Source organism: Pogona vitticeps, chromosome 2 (genome assembly GCF_051106095.1).
Source record: "Pogona vitticeps strain Pit_001003342236 chromosome 2, PviZW2.1, whole genome shotgun sequence".
Lineage (NCBI taxonomy): Eukaryota > Metazoa > Chordata > Lepidosauria > Squamata > Agamidae > Pogona > Pogona vitticeps.
In genome coordinates, this window is record NC_135784.1 from 147356447 (window position 1) to 147372973 (window position 16527).

Below are 16527 nucleotides of genomic sequence, written 5' to 3' on the forward strand. Positions count from 1 at the left end.
TGAAGGTCACCACTGGATGCAACCCAATATTGATATTGAGAGAGAAAGGCTTCAGCTGTTATCCCCTGCACCAGAAGATATGTGGCTGTAAATTGTTCTTATACAAGCTTGGCAAAGGAATCAGAAAAGCTAAGATTTGTTTAATCTAGATTTGTCGTCCAGTCAGTTTAAAAAGAATCACAGATTTCTACAGAAATATAAAGAACTGCTTGTTTTTCTAATTATTTTTGTTTTTTCAAGTGTGTTCATATGTTTACCCAGAAGTAAGCTCCTATTAAGTTCACTGGGGCTTAGTATCACGTAAATGAATACAGGATTGTATCTCCTTCTTTCTCATCTGTAAGTCTCCCCATCTCTAAGGCTCTCCGTCTCTCTATGTTGGATGTGTTCTGTTGATTAAAATGCATTGGCTTCTGAGCAGGATGGAATAAGACTAGATGGCCATGGCATTATTTCCAGCCCCACTATTCTGTTTGTTTGTTTGTTTGTTTATTGGATGAACTCTGATTCTATATATTACATAACCTCTGTTTGTAATTTTAGCCAGTTGAGCTAGCATATGAATGTTAGGACCTAGTGCTTCAGGAAGATTGATCTGAGAGCTCTGCTGATGTCATCCTGGGACCGATGTGCTTCTGTCCAAAGGTTTGTCACTTTTCTTTCTCTCAGAGGAATAAAATGATTCATTTGGCGTGTTAAAGAATCTGTTCATCTTCTTCCACCTTTGTTTTTTTTTTTTTTTTTAAAGGATCTCTGTGTGACAGCAGTCCGATGTGATATGAGATACACAGAAGGGTCTGTCTGTACATCTATTCACTGGAAACAGCTGAATGGGGATGATATGGAAAAAGGCCTTGGGCTGTCAGTCAGCTAAAAGGAGAAGGTCACATAAAGTCAGCGCTCTAACTCTGTCATTGGATCTTAAACCCAGTATTCCATATTGACCGTTAGCGTTCGCCAAGGGAATACTGAAGTGAGTGACACAGAGTGACATCTGTGTGATGAAATACAGCCAGGCCACACGGAAAGGAAAAATGAGATGCGTGCAGAGGAGCTCACAGTGAGCATTTGTAACAAGCCCATTTATGTGGTGGGCATCAAACATGTTCTGAAGGAAGGGAGGGTGCTCCAGAAGAGGTGGAGGCTACATTGCTGATTTTAAGCTGAAGTGGTTTTTCTAAGTGTCTTCCTCTTCCACACCTCTTTCCACCACCACCTTTCCCCCTTAAAGTTAAGCAGCAGGTGGTGGTGTTTTTTTAAAATCATTTTTAGTCTGTTTAATGATGACCTAACATCAGTTGAAGGGTAAAGGTTCATTGGCTCCAGGACATATGGTGAGCATTGCAGCATCTGAGCAAAAGGGGAGTGGTAGTTTACTCTCACCACTTCTTTGTCAACTTTGAAATACATATACAGTATATGTATGTACACATGTCACTGTAAGCAGGACTTTGTAACTGAAACTAAAGCAAAATTAATGTGTTAAAGGAACAGAATTTTTGATTCGTAATAGAAGTACTGTATCTGGATTACGGGGCGTGGAGCAGCTGAATAGTTGATGTATGTATTTACATCCTGCCATAAAGAAGTGCATTAGAAGGTCTGCATTTATGACTGCGATTTTTATCTTTCAATTTTACTTTTCAAACAGCAATGTACAATTGCACACAACCCATGTACCACCTATCTCAAGTTTCAAATTGGCTTCCAAGGTGTGAAGCCCTGTTGCAGACACAAAACTTACCAAACACAGCTTAGATTTAGGCTCAAAAAGATGATCCCATAGCAGACAGAACCACATTATTATTATTCTTACTTCTATACACATCTTGAATGCATGTCTGCTCATATACATATTTTTGCATATTTAATACGCAAAATATTTAATATTTCCCTGATATGCATACTTTTGCATATTTTTTGCACGTCTCATATTAAAGCGGAAAATGAACAAAGGATAGGCTAAATGAAGACAGGGAGCAGGATAGAATAAGTAAGGAAGATCAGCCCTCTCTTCCTTTTGTTTACGTGGCACATTACTCCTAAGTAACTGTTCAGAGCATTGCACCTTGACAACCAAATGCTAAATAAAGGGGAGCAAACAAAAAACAATGGAGTGACAGCTGGGAAAAGTTTAAAATATAATAAGGAGGCATAATTGTCTTCAGAAAAGATAATTAAAAAGTACCAAAGAGGCATGGCTATTTTACTTGAGTTTTGAAACAAATTTATTCAGCATGGAGTAAATTGTAAGAAATTATTAGACCGATAAGAAACTGTTAGGGAAATTTGTTTTTAAATTGGTGCTTTATCAGATTGATTGCATCATTAACTTTATCCACTATAAGAGTTTTATATTTTGTTTGTATTCAAAGATTTTGCTAAACACTGCACCTTTACTCAGCATATAGAATCTTGTGTTTAGAACTATGAACCAAGTAATAGACCATATATATAATAAAACTTTTCAATTCCTTGTCATGATTGTTTAATAGTATTCTTAAAGAACTGAATACTAAAGTATTATTATTATTACCATTCATACACACAAAACATACAGAACTGCAATAATAAGACCTAAAAACAGATAATAAAAGACAACAAAACTCAGCATTCATACTACATATATGAATCAGAGATTTCACCATCATCTCGTCATCTAATATCATCAAAGGGTTCTTGTGAACACTCACCATAAACTATTTCTTCCCCTAAATTCCTGTTTTTTTCTGGGCCCAATTGTATATCAGCTTCCAGTTTTCCTTTACAAAATGTCTCAGTTGATTCTGCACTGCCTCTGAAAGCATATCTAGTTCTTCAGTGTCTGGTATCTTATTTAATAGTTCCTCCATCGTTGGTATTTCTCAATTCTTCCATTATTGGGCCCAGAATAACCTGGCTGCTGTACAATAGACTATATTTTATTTTTTTATCAATAATCTCTGACATTATACTGTACTCAATAATAACATTTCAGGTTTAAAACTTAATTTTTGCTGAACAACTTCTTGTGACATTTCCCAAACCTGTAACCAATTTCTTTTTGCTTTTTCGTATGACCACCATACATAATAACAAGTCCCTGGATTTTTTTTTACATTTCCAACAAATATTGCTGATCCCTTCTGACATCTTTGCCAATTTTACCGGAGTAAAATACCATATGTGAAACATTTTAAGGATGTTTTCTCTAAGATTGATTAGTTTAATCAGCTTATAATTATCTTTCCACATGTTTTCCATATTTATAGGTGTAGCATATGTGAAAATGCATGTTCTTCCCAGGAAGCAACTAAAATTTCAGTACATGGAGATGATTGCCACATTTCTCTATCACTTTTCACCTTGTAGTCTGCAAAATGCACAAAACTGTATACCAGAGAGAACTGAGAGAAACCTCATTTGCCTGAATCCTGTTAGTGATTTGTGACTGTGTAAGTTACATTGCACAAGTCATGGTGGCAAACTGCTGCTAACTAATGAGGTTCTGATGCTCTTGTGAGATGTGTGCCTCTTAATACAAACAGCATCTTGTTAATCAGTGGCAATTTGCCATGGGTTACATTGCACAAGTCATGGTGGCAAACTGCTGCTAACTAATGAGGTTCTGATGCTCTTATGAGATGTGTGCATGTTTGTAGCATCTTGTTAATTAGTGGCAATTTGCCATGGTGAGTTTTGCAATTTAATTTATGCATGCATAAATCACCAATAGGTGATTGGTGATCTATCTTCTGGTCAAGGTATAAAAGGAAACTACTTGGAAAAATGTGTGCATTTAAACTGTCTAGAAACATATTTACAGAAGGAGAAATAAAGACAAAAACACATATGACTTTTAACATTTAGAGACTTTTTTAAAAGTTCACAAGACAATGTGGAAGTTTGATGGAGAGACTATTGGAAAAATAAGGAACTGATTAGAGTCAAAGTGAGCAGATTTGTCAATCCCCAAATGTATGATTTAAAATACTCCTATGCAAAACTGTATGTGATGGCCCTGGGAAAGGAAGTTCAGTAAGGTTTCTGTCAAATATCACATTGAACCATTCCAAGTTAATATATCTGATTTGCTCAACATGCAATGAGCAGTGTGTGATATTTCTTGATGTCTGATATTACCAACACTGGCCTAAAGTCTGAGCAAGCTAGGCAGCCTTAGCAGAGACACCAAGTAAATTAAAGGGGTTGTGTGTGAGTTTTTTGTTTTTTGTTTCATGTCTGTCTGCAGTGAGGTGAGTGGTTAAAAAGAAGCATTTCTCACCTTTTTTCTATGCTCTATAAGTTCATTGAGCACTAATTGCAAAAATGTTCCTCCTTCAATTACTTTTAAAGTTTGTTTTTCATTTGCACCCAGTAAGAATCAGGAAACATCATTTTGTGTAGGCAAGAATGGGTCTTTGGAGGGGGCAGCTGCAGAGCCACCAGCACGACACCTTCTCCATCCACCATGCCATGATTATAAAAGCTATTACTAGTTAGCATCTGGACTACTTCATCATACATCAACACCTTTTGTGGAAAAGAGGCAGCCGGGATGTTCAGGACCAGACAAATAACACTACATTTAATAGATATTCATCATAATCATGAAGTCTCATGCATACCTGCAAGATATGACAGATTTTCCCCAGGCAGCAGCTGGTAAGATATTTCTAACTGAGTGGAGAGATCATCCTTTAACCAGTTCCAGCTCCTTGCTTTGATCAAAACCATTTTTTATTGTTTGGGTCTCCATAAACCAAAGTATAGGGCCTATATTACTCTTAAGCAGCTTAAAATTAAATGTTCTATGCTCTCTCTTTCTTTCTCTGAAGGCTATGCATGTGTGTCTTAGTAAAGGGGGGAAACTGATATTTTATTTTCCATTATCTCTAAAATGTTTTGATAATTATATCAAAACGTTGCCCTGATATTCCTTCAAAGCCTAGTGCTTAAGCGAACCATCTACAGACCTCTTCCTCCCCCACCCTCCACCCTCAGGATAAAATTTATACTTTTGTGCAGAGGGGAGGGGAGGATCTGTTGCCTGGCAGGAAAATGGAATGCCCACGAATTGACTAATTATAGAACTATATTAGAACAACCTGAAAGCAGAATGTTCCAGTTACATCTTTCTACAGTTGCTCTCTTCTCCAAAATCCAGGGTACTGTTTCCAAAAACAGATCCAATCAAGTCAGTTATTCATCTTTGCCTATAAGAAGAAACATTCAGGTTTACTTAAGCCTACATGGCACCTCTCCATTCTCACTGATCACTGTTCAATTTTATTATGTGGCTCCAGGAAAATCGATCGTAACCTTTTGAATTAGCCACCCTAACTAGGAGACAATGTTAGATTACTACCTCAGGTCACAGAGGGGGCAATCAAGATGTTGCCTACCTTACTTAGTTATGGCAGTTTAATTTTTGTTGTTTAGTCGTTAAGTCGTGTCCGACTCTTCATAACCCCATGGACCAGAGCACACCAGGCCCTCCTGTCTTCCACTGCCTCCCGGAGTTGGGTCAAATTCATGTTGGTAGCTTCAATGACACTGTCCAACCATCTCATCCTTCTCCTCTTGCCTTCACACTTTCACAACATCAGGGTCTTTTCCAGGGAGTCTTCTCTTCTCCTGAGATGGCCAAAGTACTGGAGCCTCAGCTTCAGGATCTGTCCTTCCAGTGAGCACTCAGAGTTGATTTCCTTCAGAATGGATAGGTTTGATTTCCTTACAGTCCAGGGGACTCTCAAGAGTCTCCTCCAGAACCATAATTCAAAAGCATCAATTCTTCAGCTGTCAACCTTCTTTATGGTCCAGCTCTCACTTCCATACATCTCTACTGGAAAAACCATAGCTTTGACTATGTGGACCTTTATTGACAAGGTGATGTCTCTGCTTTTTAAGATGCTGTCTAGGTTTGTCATCGCTTTCCTGTCAAGAAGCAGGCGTCTTTTAATTTCGTGGCTGCTGTCACTATCTGCAGTGATCATGGAGCCCAAGAAAGTAAAATTGGTCACTGCCTCCATATCTTCCCCTTCTATTTGCCAGGAGGTGATGGGACCAGTGGCCATGATCTTAGTCTTTGTTGATGTTGAGCTTCGGGCCATTTTTTGCACTCTCCTCTTTCACCCTCATTATGAGGTTCTTTAATTCCTCCTCACTCTCTGCCATCAGAGTGGTATCATCTGAATATCTGAGGTCATTGATATTTCTTCCGGCAATCTTGATTCTGGCTTGGGATTCCTCCAGTCCAGCCTTCTGCATGATGTATTCTGCATATAAGCCGGGGGGACAATATGCAGCCTTGTTGCACTGCTTTCCCAATTTTGAACCAATTAGTTGTTCCATATCCAGTTCTGTTGCTTCCTGTCCCACATATAGGTTTCTCAGGAGACAGATAAGGTGGTCAGGCAGTCCCATTTCTTTAAGAACTTGCCATTGTTTGTTGTGATCCACACAGTTAAAGGCTAAATTGCCATGACTGCATGTGATGGAATCTTCGGCTTCTTTGCTAGAGTGCTTCGATGTACTTGACAGAATTACAAAAGAGACGTCTATATACCAAACTACCAGAATTGCTTAGGTTAAAGCTACAGTAGCAAAAGTGGTATCAAATTTCTGTAAATGTGTAGGCAGTGTTTAGCACTAAAATGGATGGCCTGAAAAAGTGGACCCACCCTATGTTGCAGGTAAGGTGGCCTCTGCTCTATCAGCAAGAAAGAGGACATTGAGAACAAGGAACACCTTAAAAGAGGACATTGTTCACACCAAAAAGGAAGATTTTTTTTTTTGCATTGAATTGGCATATGCCAATTAAATTAATATATGCAATTTTCATTTCAATTAGACATCATAACTACAATTTAAGTGGGAAGAAACACTACTATTCACCATGCTGGACAAGATTGTGACTAGTTAACCACTTGGGACACAGTACTAAGAGAAAGATAAAATTTTAAAAATTCAAATAAATAAACAAGGCATTGTGTTTAATAGCTCCTTGTAAGGCCCTGTGCCCTGTGTTTTCTACAGCTTATTACAAAAGAATGTATGGACAAAGAAAATAAACAGAGGTGAGTGCAGTTCTGTTGAATTATCTAGCTAGGGAACAATCAGTTATATCAGAGGAATGGTCTGGGCAGTACTTCCAGTATTACACTCCTCACATTGGAAGTTCATACAGAATTGGCATGCCATGTGATGCACTTCCTGCCATTCATTAGTTCCTATGTTAGTGTGTGTACACTTTGCATCTTTTTGTACAAAATGACCATTCTGCCTGGAAAGATTTCACTTTAAAGATGCCAGACTCCTCTTTAAGAATCCAAAAGTGTTTTTGCCCTTCAACTGGTGAAGAGTGCTTTCTCCTTTTGCTCCTAACTGTAACTCTTTTCCATGGTCCAACTTGAGTACACAAGAAGTTGTCTGATAATAATACTTGGTTCATTTAGTTTAGTACTGTTTGATTGACATCATCTCTCCAGGATTTCACATGTGACTCATCTAGCCCTACCAGGAGATGCTGGAGGTTAATACTGGTTCTTCTCCATTCAAGGCACATGCTCGGTGTTACTATAGCTGTGAGGAGCTGATTAAGAAGGTGCCCTTAGAAGAGAAGGTAAAAGGAGAGACAAGACACCAGGATGGCCATGTTTGAGAGAGGACCCCTCCAACTAGAAGGAAGAAAGGACCTGGGTGATGTGCAGGAGGAGCTAGAGGAGGCACACAATACCAAAGAGACCCCCCCTCAAGTTAAAGGACAAGATCGCCAAATTAGAGGGCAACTATATAAACAAAGATAACCCTTTGGACAGGGGTCCTAGAACAGCTGGAGGTGCCCAAGAGAGAAAGGTTCCAGTGCTCCAGTGCCTCTTGCCACCTGACTACAAACACCATTAGGTGCACCGTGTTCAACCTGAGTTGGGTGCTGGGGAACCAACACCGACTCAGCTGCGACATTGGACAAGGAAGCAGCAGCAGAAGCACCGGCAACTTCACCACCACCACCACCACCAGCAGGCCCAGACCAGGAGACAGGCATTGTTGAACACCACACCTTGCCCACCTTGCTCCATCTCAAGGAAGGCACAATTATGGATGAGGTGAAAAATTAAGTCCTGGTAGAGAGGAAAAACCAGGAAAACAGGGACCCAAAGCACCAATGTAGTGTCAATACATCACACAGTTTATAGCTAAAGGTTGTTCCATGAGGATGCACATACCAACACAAAAACCATGAGACATTAAAATGATTTCTAAAAACCTCAACCAGTTCCATATTTACAGTAATTCCACAGTATAGTTTCACCCTTAGTTGCATCAGGCAGTATTCCTTTCAATGACGCTTTTTTGGTTAATGTATTGAGTGGAACTGGAATCCATAGTATCATTTTGCTTCTGGAACTACTACTCTTTGTTACAGCAATGGGGAAAATCATATATTTCATGGCGTTCCTGCTTTTTTATGACAAGCAGGGACAAGAATTGATCATTATCATTGCAGGTGCACTGAACTTCACTTCTCCGGGCCTCCAGTTTTGTCGCCTTTTGGCGGTCAGAGTTAAGAAAAGCCAGTGATATTCCCACTCCACTGCTGTTCACTAGGAATGTGGAGTGAACAAAGACTGTGATGGGGCTAGTGAGTATCAGCAGCCCCTCAGTTGACAGTTCAAATGAATTACCTACTACAGTTTGTTTTACCCTCTGCCCAAATTGTAATAAACTCCTTTTCACTTAAGCCACATGTGTTGTGTCCAGGAAATGAAGGAGGAGCCACCCTTCCAGGTTGTCTAGGTCAGCGAAGCTCACAACAACTCTTCCCTCAAAATGGTTCATGCGGACGTTTAGGTTTCAGACATTGCTTTCGGGTATTTTAGTGCTTTGTTCTTTTTGATTGAGGGGGTGGGTGTTAAAACAGAAAATCTCGCATAATGCTTGGAAATAAATTAGACTTTTAAGTATAGTACAAATAAACACTGTTTGGTGGATGTAAAATATCTGTGTGGTAGTATAGACAAACGGTAAAAACTTTCAGGCCCGGTGCCTATTAGATCATCCACATGTAGGCAAGAGTTACAGAGATAGCTCAAACATCCACAAAAGCAGCTAAGCTAAAATAGCATTGATAGTTTTATTTGGTGCCAAGTCAAACTCCCGGTGCTCAGTTAATATTTGTTCAGTCCCTGAAGTGTTTTGATATGAAGGGAAGGAAGGTCCAAAGGGATGCCCCAGAGTGGTCAATGTGCCAAGAGGGCAACATGAGCAACAGGGTTTCCGCCGCTGCTTGAGAAAGATGCCGGTGGATGTTCCCAATACATTTGGATGTGGGGGAAGGGGGGAATCGTGCTCGAGCAAAGGCATTGTGAGAAAACAGGCAGCTCTTATCTCAGGCAGCAGTGGTAGAACATTAAAAGTGCACTTAATTTCATTATTTTTTCTGAGCTGAAAATGCAAGTACCCACTTCAGATGACAAGGCAGAATAGCAAAGATCATATGTCCCTTCCCTGCCGTCTCCAGCTAAGGCTATGGAAGTCTCCCATGTGAAATCATGGAGTGTTGCTGCCAGCCCATAGAAACACCACTATGCTGCAAGTTTCTTTAGGGTTTGGGGGTTTGCTAACACTGCAAATAGCAGCAGCAGCTACTGTGGCTGTGATGTGAAACTAATAATGTTTCATATGTACAGCATTTAGAAAAGGTGTACCCTTAAGAGGTGAAGAATATCTGTCATAGCATATGATTTTCCTCACCTTAGTTTCTTACATTCAGTTTGTAATTAACAAAGAAAGGAAGGAAAGATACAGGCTTAATTTGCAAGTCTAATCATGAAGGCATGTGCCTCTGAAAAAGTGAGGGAGTATATATATAGTCCCCTTAACCACTAATCGGACCTTGTGTTGGCAATATGGCCACCAGTTTGGATTCCATCCTACACAATGCCCAGAGGCTAATGCATCCTCAGTTTTACTCCAGGGCCTCTCTGAACCATGAAATGACCTGGCATTGCCTGAGGGTACTTTAAAACCTTACTCAATCCCCTCCCCAACAGGTATTCTGAGTTTCCTTTGGAGTCTACAGGTTGAGCAAACATACATCTCACAAACAGCGAACGAGCATCTGTGTATTTCTTCTACTTATACAATATTGGAAAGTTATTTTTTCAGATGGTACTTCCCAGAAAGTAATAATCTTTGGTCGATCCTAGGTAGCAATATCTTACTTGCAGACCTAAATGACAACCCCAGCTTGTAACAATAGCATATGTCCCAAGATGGATGTACGAGATGAAATGATCTGAGAAGACTCTAAATGACTGCGAGAAAGTGTTCTTGATGGTTTAGAGATAGCCTTTTAAAAAATGTTGTTTTACCTGTTGTAAGCCACTTTGGATCCCTTCTGGGTAGAAAGGCAGCATATAAATAATTCAAATAAATAAATAAATAATGTCATTCTACGTTTTTGTGGAGATAAACAGACAACACCACAACTGTAGCTAACACACACACACACACACACACACACACACACACACACAGACACACACACACACACACACACAGACACACACACACACACACACACACACACAGAGTGGAATATTCAGGAAAGAAATGTGCAAAATAACTTTCTTACACTGATGGGTGAAGAGGGGAAAATGTCAGGAATTCCCTCAAACTCTTAGAAATTTTATCTTAGATGTAGATATAATACAGTGCAGCTCAACATGAGGGCAAAAGTCAGAATGAGAAAGAAATGCAGTAGATTGAATTTCATTGTTCAACAATATTATGTTTGTTCAGCTATATTAAGGCTAATGGAACACCACTGTAAAAGACACAGAAATGAACTACCCTGTGCATTGGCTTAAAAACCAAGATCCCATGCATAGCAATTCAGCATGCTTGTTAAGCCTGATGTTTAATGGCTTTGTTTTATTTTTAAGTTAGAACTATGGCAGGTTGGCCTTATTGATAATTCAGCTCTTTCAGGTGTGCTTTAAATAAAAATAATAATAAATTATAAATTGTATGTTCAGGTCCTGGGGGCTACAGAGTTCTTTTACCTTTGATTATGAATGGATTTAAATGGCATACAGTAAAAGAGAAGCTGTATCACATTGTGATTGACTCGCCAACCCTGCCTAGCAGCTGTTTCCCAACACCAGGATTTAGATACCACAATGTTAAACTTCCAGGATACCAAATGCAAAGAGAGGATTTAAGTCACTTTGCACAATTATACAGACTATGGAAATGGGGTGGGCAGGGAAGGAAAGGAGTTCATGGTAAATTCCGTCTGTGAGCCCAACTCTTGGTCAGCATAAAAGAAATAATAATGACCCAGGTTAACATATGGTAGAATAGCCATTTCTATGATGTTAACCTTCATCCTGCTTGGCTACTGTAGGCAGTGTCCACTGAGGTTTACTATGTGGGCAAACCTGAAGCCTGGGAACAGGAGGGTCCAGACAAAAAGGACCAAGGGCCCCATTTAAGGAAAGGTGGCAGTATTCTCCACCATAGCTACCCATAAATGCATACCGTTTCAATCAAACCATAGAGAATCACATCTCCAGAACACCTGGGGCAATTCATAAAATGTAACTGCAATGAATGTTCTTAAAACAAACCCTTCCCTTCTCATTTTAAACTTGTATATGCGCAACAAAAGACTCTTGTTGCAAAACATCTTTCACACCACAACACACAGAGAAATAGAAGCAAAATGGCTGCTCTGCTGGCTAGGCACACTGCCTGCCTCCTCTTCACTATGTTGCACAAGCACTCCCCGTTTATCTTCCTTCATGTTAAGTAGTCTCCAGAAGTGGCCTCCTTTCCTTCAAATCTCCAGGGAATGGGCCTGCAAGCCAGCACAAACAGGTTCTTCCTTGTCTTTCCCTCCCATAAGGCCAAAATGGGAGAGGGTGAGCCTACTGCCCTCTTTGCATCACCTAGCCCTGCAGGGTGACAGTTAAGCTCTGTGGGCTCATCTTTCTTCCCAGGAATGAGGGATGAGGGAGGGAGGAGACCAAGACTGCTTCTGAGAGGCCAGTTGTGGGAAACCTGAAAGTGCTTCTGGATTGACAGCCCAGTCACTTTTTAAGGGCCTTGTTGGTGTGTGGGCATGGAGTGTAAGGCACCAGCATGCCTGTCATTGTTTAGTTCCCAGAAATGAAGCGAAATATCTGTCAAAGGATTTGCCCAGGGAAGGGCTTAAATAGGGGAATCTGTCAGTTTCACTTTCTCCCACCTTTTTTTAAAAAAAACTTATTTCCTTCTGCCCTGAATATATGGCAGTTTGTGGGTTTTGGTGAATTCTTCTAAACCAAACAGAAATGAAATTCTGCCCCATATCCATTACCCAAGTTTAGTAGGGTTAGCTATTCATAGCATAGAGAGGACTAGTTTTCTGTTTCTCTTTCTCTCTCTTCTCCCCCCCCCCATTGCCATATTGGTGTTAAAGATTATGAGCTTCTTACAAAATAAGCAGTGGCAACCCTAGATGGTTCTGGCAACTGGTTTTTAAGAGTCAAACACTCCAAACCCTGGATTTCAGTGGTCAAATGTGTCAGTTTAGCTTTCTCAGATTTTTGAACTCTCACATTCTTTCTGCCTCTGACATGATTGAAGACATTTGTGAGTCTTGGTATATTTGAATTCAAATACAAATACTTTATTGCTTCATAGCCAATCAGGCTGTACACATAATCAGAAATTAAGACACTCTTTAAAAATAGTATTTGGCATTTAATCTAAGTACATACAGATAATGAGAAAAGCATAAAGCTGGTAAATTTGTCCTATAACCAATTTAAATGAAATTATGTTCACCCATCCATGTCTCATCATGCATGAAGTACAAATTTTCAATTTTTTCATATTTTCTTTCTTCAAAAGAAAAATTACTTTTGAAGGACAAAAAGTAATACTGTGTGGTTAGAGTGAATACTGTGTATGGTAGACAGTCGAAAACTGTTAAGCAATCATGAGGACACTTAACAGTGTTTTGTTGGTTTTCCAAACAAGGATTATGCTGTCATGGATGGTTAAATGTGAAGAAAGCCTTGTGGTAAAAATTAGTATAAAATAAACATTTTTAAAAAATATTCACAAAAATCAGGAAACATCATGCATAAACACATTATGTATCATGAATTGTGTTCATTGTGGTAGAAATTCTAGGTAGCATTGCACCTGTACAGTTCTGTTATTCAAAACATAGTTAGGAACAGGGTCCAGTGCCCCTAAATTACATAGGCCTATATGCCTAATGTATTCGAGCTGTGGCTTGCAGCTTAGCGAGCCAGAAAACAAATCCATGCAAGGAGATGCTGCTCGTGGAGTTTTTTTCAGCCTGGCACTTAGCACACTGCCTTAAAGTGTGATATTTAATACCTTTGCTGATGAAGGAGGTAACTGAAGAACCAGAAAGTGTGGCCAAGAACTCCATGATCCCTGAAGGCCTAGCAGTTAGTTACCATTACTAAAGCGCCAGAACAGCAAAGTGTAGAAGGCATATTGAACTAAATGCTCCAAGCACTTTTCTCCTCCAGGCCTCATTGAAATAAACTGGAGGCATAGAAGGTTTTGCAGTCTTCTTCAGCTGGCATTGGAGCATGGACAGCTGAAGAAGGTTTCAGTTTAGTATTCTCTGGGTGGGGCACTCAGCTCCTCCACTCAGCTCTCCTTTCCTTCTCTGGCACATAACCTGTGCTTTATAATCCTAGACAAATATTGCTTTTTCTTTGAACCACATCACACATGTCATGAGCAAGTGATGATTTCATTCATTTTCTTTAACTTCCTTTTAGAAGTTTTCAGGAGGAGGATGGAAAGGTCTGCAAAACGTTGGTGCATTCATCGAAGACAGAGCACATTTATCGGTAACCCTCTCTTTAGAAGACATGTACGGTAGTGATATTAATTGCATTTGTTCCCCCTTCCAAGTGCAGAGTATCTTGTCTGCACCTTGTATTTGATTTTGATGGGACTAAACATAATGAATTTGGAGAATGTACTAAATTAGCAAAATAAATACAGTTTCTTAAGAACAGAAATCCTGTGAATCCAGACTTTGGATAATTTGTAATATTTACTTATTTGGGGTTAATGATTAATATAACTAGTAGTTACAAGGTTGCTTTTAGACATAATAATACCTCAGTTCTCAAAAATTGGTTTTAAGAGAAATGCATTTAAAAGCAATTCGGCAGGAAGTTTTTCAGATTTTATCACATTCTGTTATCAGTCCTAAGTGGGAAGGGAGAGAGTCTCCAGATTCATCTTTCATATTTTATAAATATTTCTAATATCAGACCAGACCACTACTTCCCTATAGTTTTATGAACTGTCAGTAATGATAACACAATGTGTTAATAATGCACAGTAGAAGAAATTACTTGTGTGATCAGAGCAATGATAACAGTCAGGGCAATCTGCCAATGGAGAAATAATGAGTAAGATTTTTAAAAAATTCTTTAAAATGTAATATTATAAGCTCATACTGAAGGTCCATTGTGACCAGGACTACCTTTCCCTCATGGGAACTCTGCACCCCAGGCGGCAGATGAGTAAAGATGGTGAATGATGAAGGGCTGCAGAATGGCTCTCCTCTGTGAGAAAAGAGGCAGTCAAGAAGGCGGGATATAAATAAAATAAATAAATAAAATAAAATAAATAATCCCTCCATTTCTGCCACCTCCTAGCCTCAGACTGATACCTTGTTTTTTGGGTTCCTAAGAGCGAGTGGTCAAAATGAGTCAGCTCTCTGGAGAACATGTACAACAGGCCTAAGCCTCACCGTTTGCTCATTTTTATATACAGTGGTGCCCCGCATAGCGATGATAATCCGTGCCGAAAAAATCATCGCTATCCGGATTCGTTGCTATGCGGGGGGAAAAAAACCCATAGGAACGCATTAAAACACATTTAATGCGTTCCTATGGGGAAAAAACTCACCGCTATGCAGAAATCTTCCATCTGACCGCCATTTTCGCTGTCCGGTAAGCTAGGAAAGGGTGCGAAAACACTGCGGGCGGCAATTTTTTCTGGTGGCCATTTCGGAACTGCCAATCAAGCTGTTTTTAAAACCTCGCTATACGAAAATCGGTAAACGAAACGCTTACCGATCATCACAAAGCAATTTTTGGCCATCTAAAACATCGCTATGCGATCGCTTTTGCGATCGCAAAAACCTCATCGCTATGTGGATTCATCGTTAAACGGGGCGCTCAAGCAAGCTAATAGGAGTGGTAGAACAACCACGCAGAGAAATTGTTTTATTATGTCAATACATAAATGGATGTCTGTGAGTGAGACCCCCCCAAATCCTAAATTGATTGTTTAAATGTATGTACACAGACCCATATTGTAGGGCATGCTATAAGTGTACAAATTATGCTAGCACACCACAGGGCAGCTCTGTTTCCTCACAATCTTGCAGCTGCTCTTGAACATAGAGATTCAAGGGAATATCATTCCTCTTGAGGCATCCACAGAGCATGTGTAGCAGAAACACAGTGCAGGGCCTACTGACTGTCTGTATTACTGTTTCAAAGAGCACATAGGATGGCTCTATATTTTGCACTTAATGTTGCCAGATCAAATGCTTTCATGGTACAGTTTATAGATTCCCTACAGTTTAGAGATCTAGTGATGTGAGCCTAGGAGAGGACCACATATGTGTGAGAAATGACTGGCCTTTTGCAGCAGAAGAGTTCTGTGTGAGGTTTTGTTTTCATCTTTAATTCTTTAAAAATGCTGCTTTGTTTTGTGGGCAACATTGGAAATGCTTTAAATGAAGGGTAATTGAGTTAATGTCATGATGTAATGATGGTTACTGTATTTATTTTAGTGAACCACTTGGAGTGCAATTAAGTTTGAAAAATGGGATGCACCAATAAATTGACTATGAGCCTAAGCTGTTTTGGAAGCCTCTCCAGCTTTAAAGGAAGATTTAAATGCTGCTACTTACAAATGAGCTACCAAACTCCAAAGCCAGAAGTCCATCATGCTTGGGGAAGGAGGAACAGAGGAGGAGAAAGAACAAGAAAGGGTTATGTAAGTTGCTGAAGCATGGCAAGGGGGACAGCTTGACTCACCCAAATGTTTGCCATTGCTTAATATTCCTGCCTTACATCTGAAGCAGCAAAACAGTGGAGCAACCAAGTGTGGCACCCCTCCCCCTCCAGTCATTAGTCTCACTCAGGTCCAGACTACATTGCAGATAGCCCAGTATTAGAAAGAGGTGTTGAAACCGTCGGAAAACAACAGCAGGAGCTTTGGATACCGGCTGTGGTTTACACATTAGCCTGCTTCGTTTTGTGATTGGTCCTCAGGAGGTAAACAATTTTCATTTGCCACTGGACCTGCTCATTTGCAAAGTTCTCCCCAAACACTAAGGCACTTCAGTTTCTGGTGGCAGATAGTTTGGCTATTCATCTGGCTTCCTAGCAGCTAAGGTGCATGCTAGATCAGGATCACACACAGCTGATGCCAGCTTCAGCACTGGATGGGGCATCCCCACTGTCCAGGCAGAAGCTT

General features: G+C 39.9%; 1 non-coding gene across 1 annotated transcript; it reads left to right on the top strand.

Moving 5' to 3' along the window:
- Positions 1–9938: 9938 nt before the first annotated feature.
- Positions 9939–10077, top strand: LOC140705289 (small nucleolar RNA SNORA49). Its single transcript, XR_012084717.2, has one exon. It is a non-coding gene; the product is annotated as a small nucleolar RNA SNORA49 (small nucleolar RNA).
- The last annotated feature ends 6450 nt before the right edge of the window (positions 10078–16527 follow it).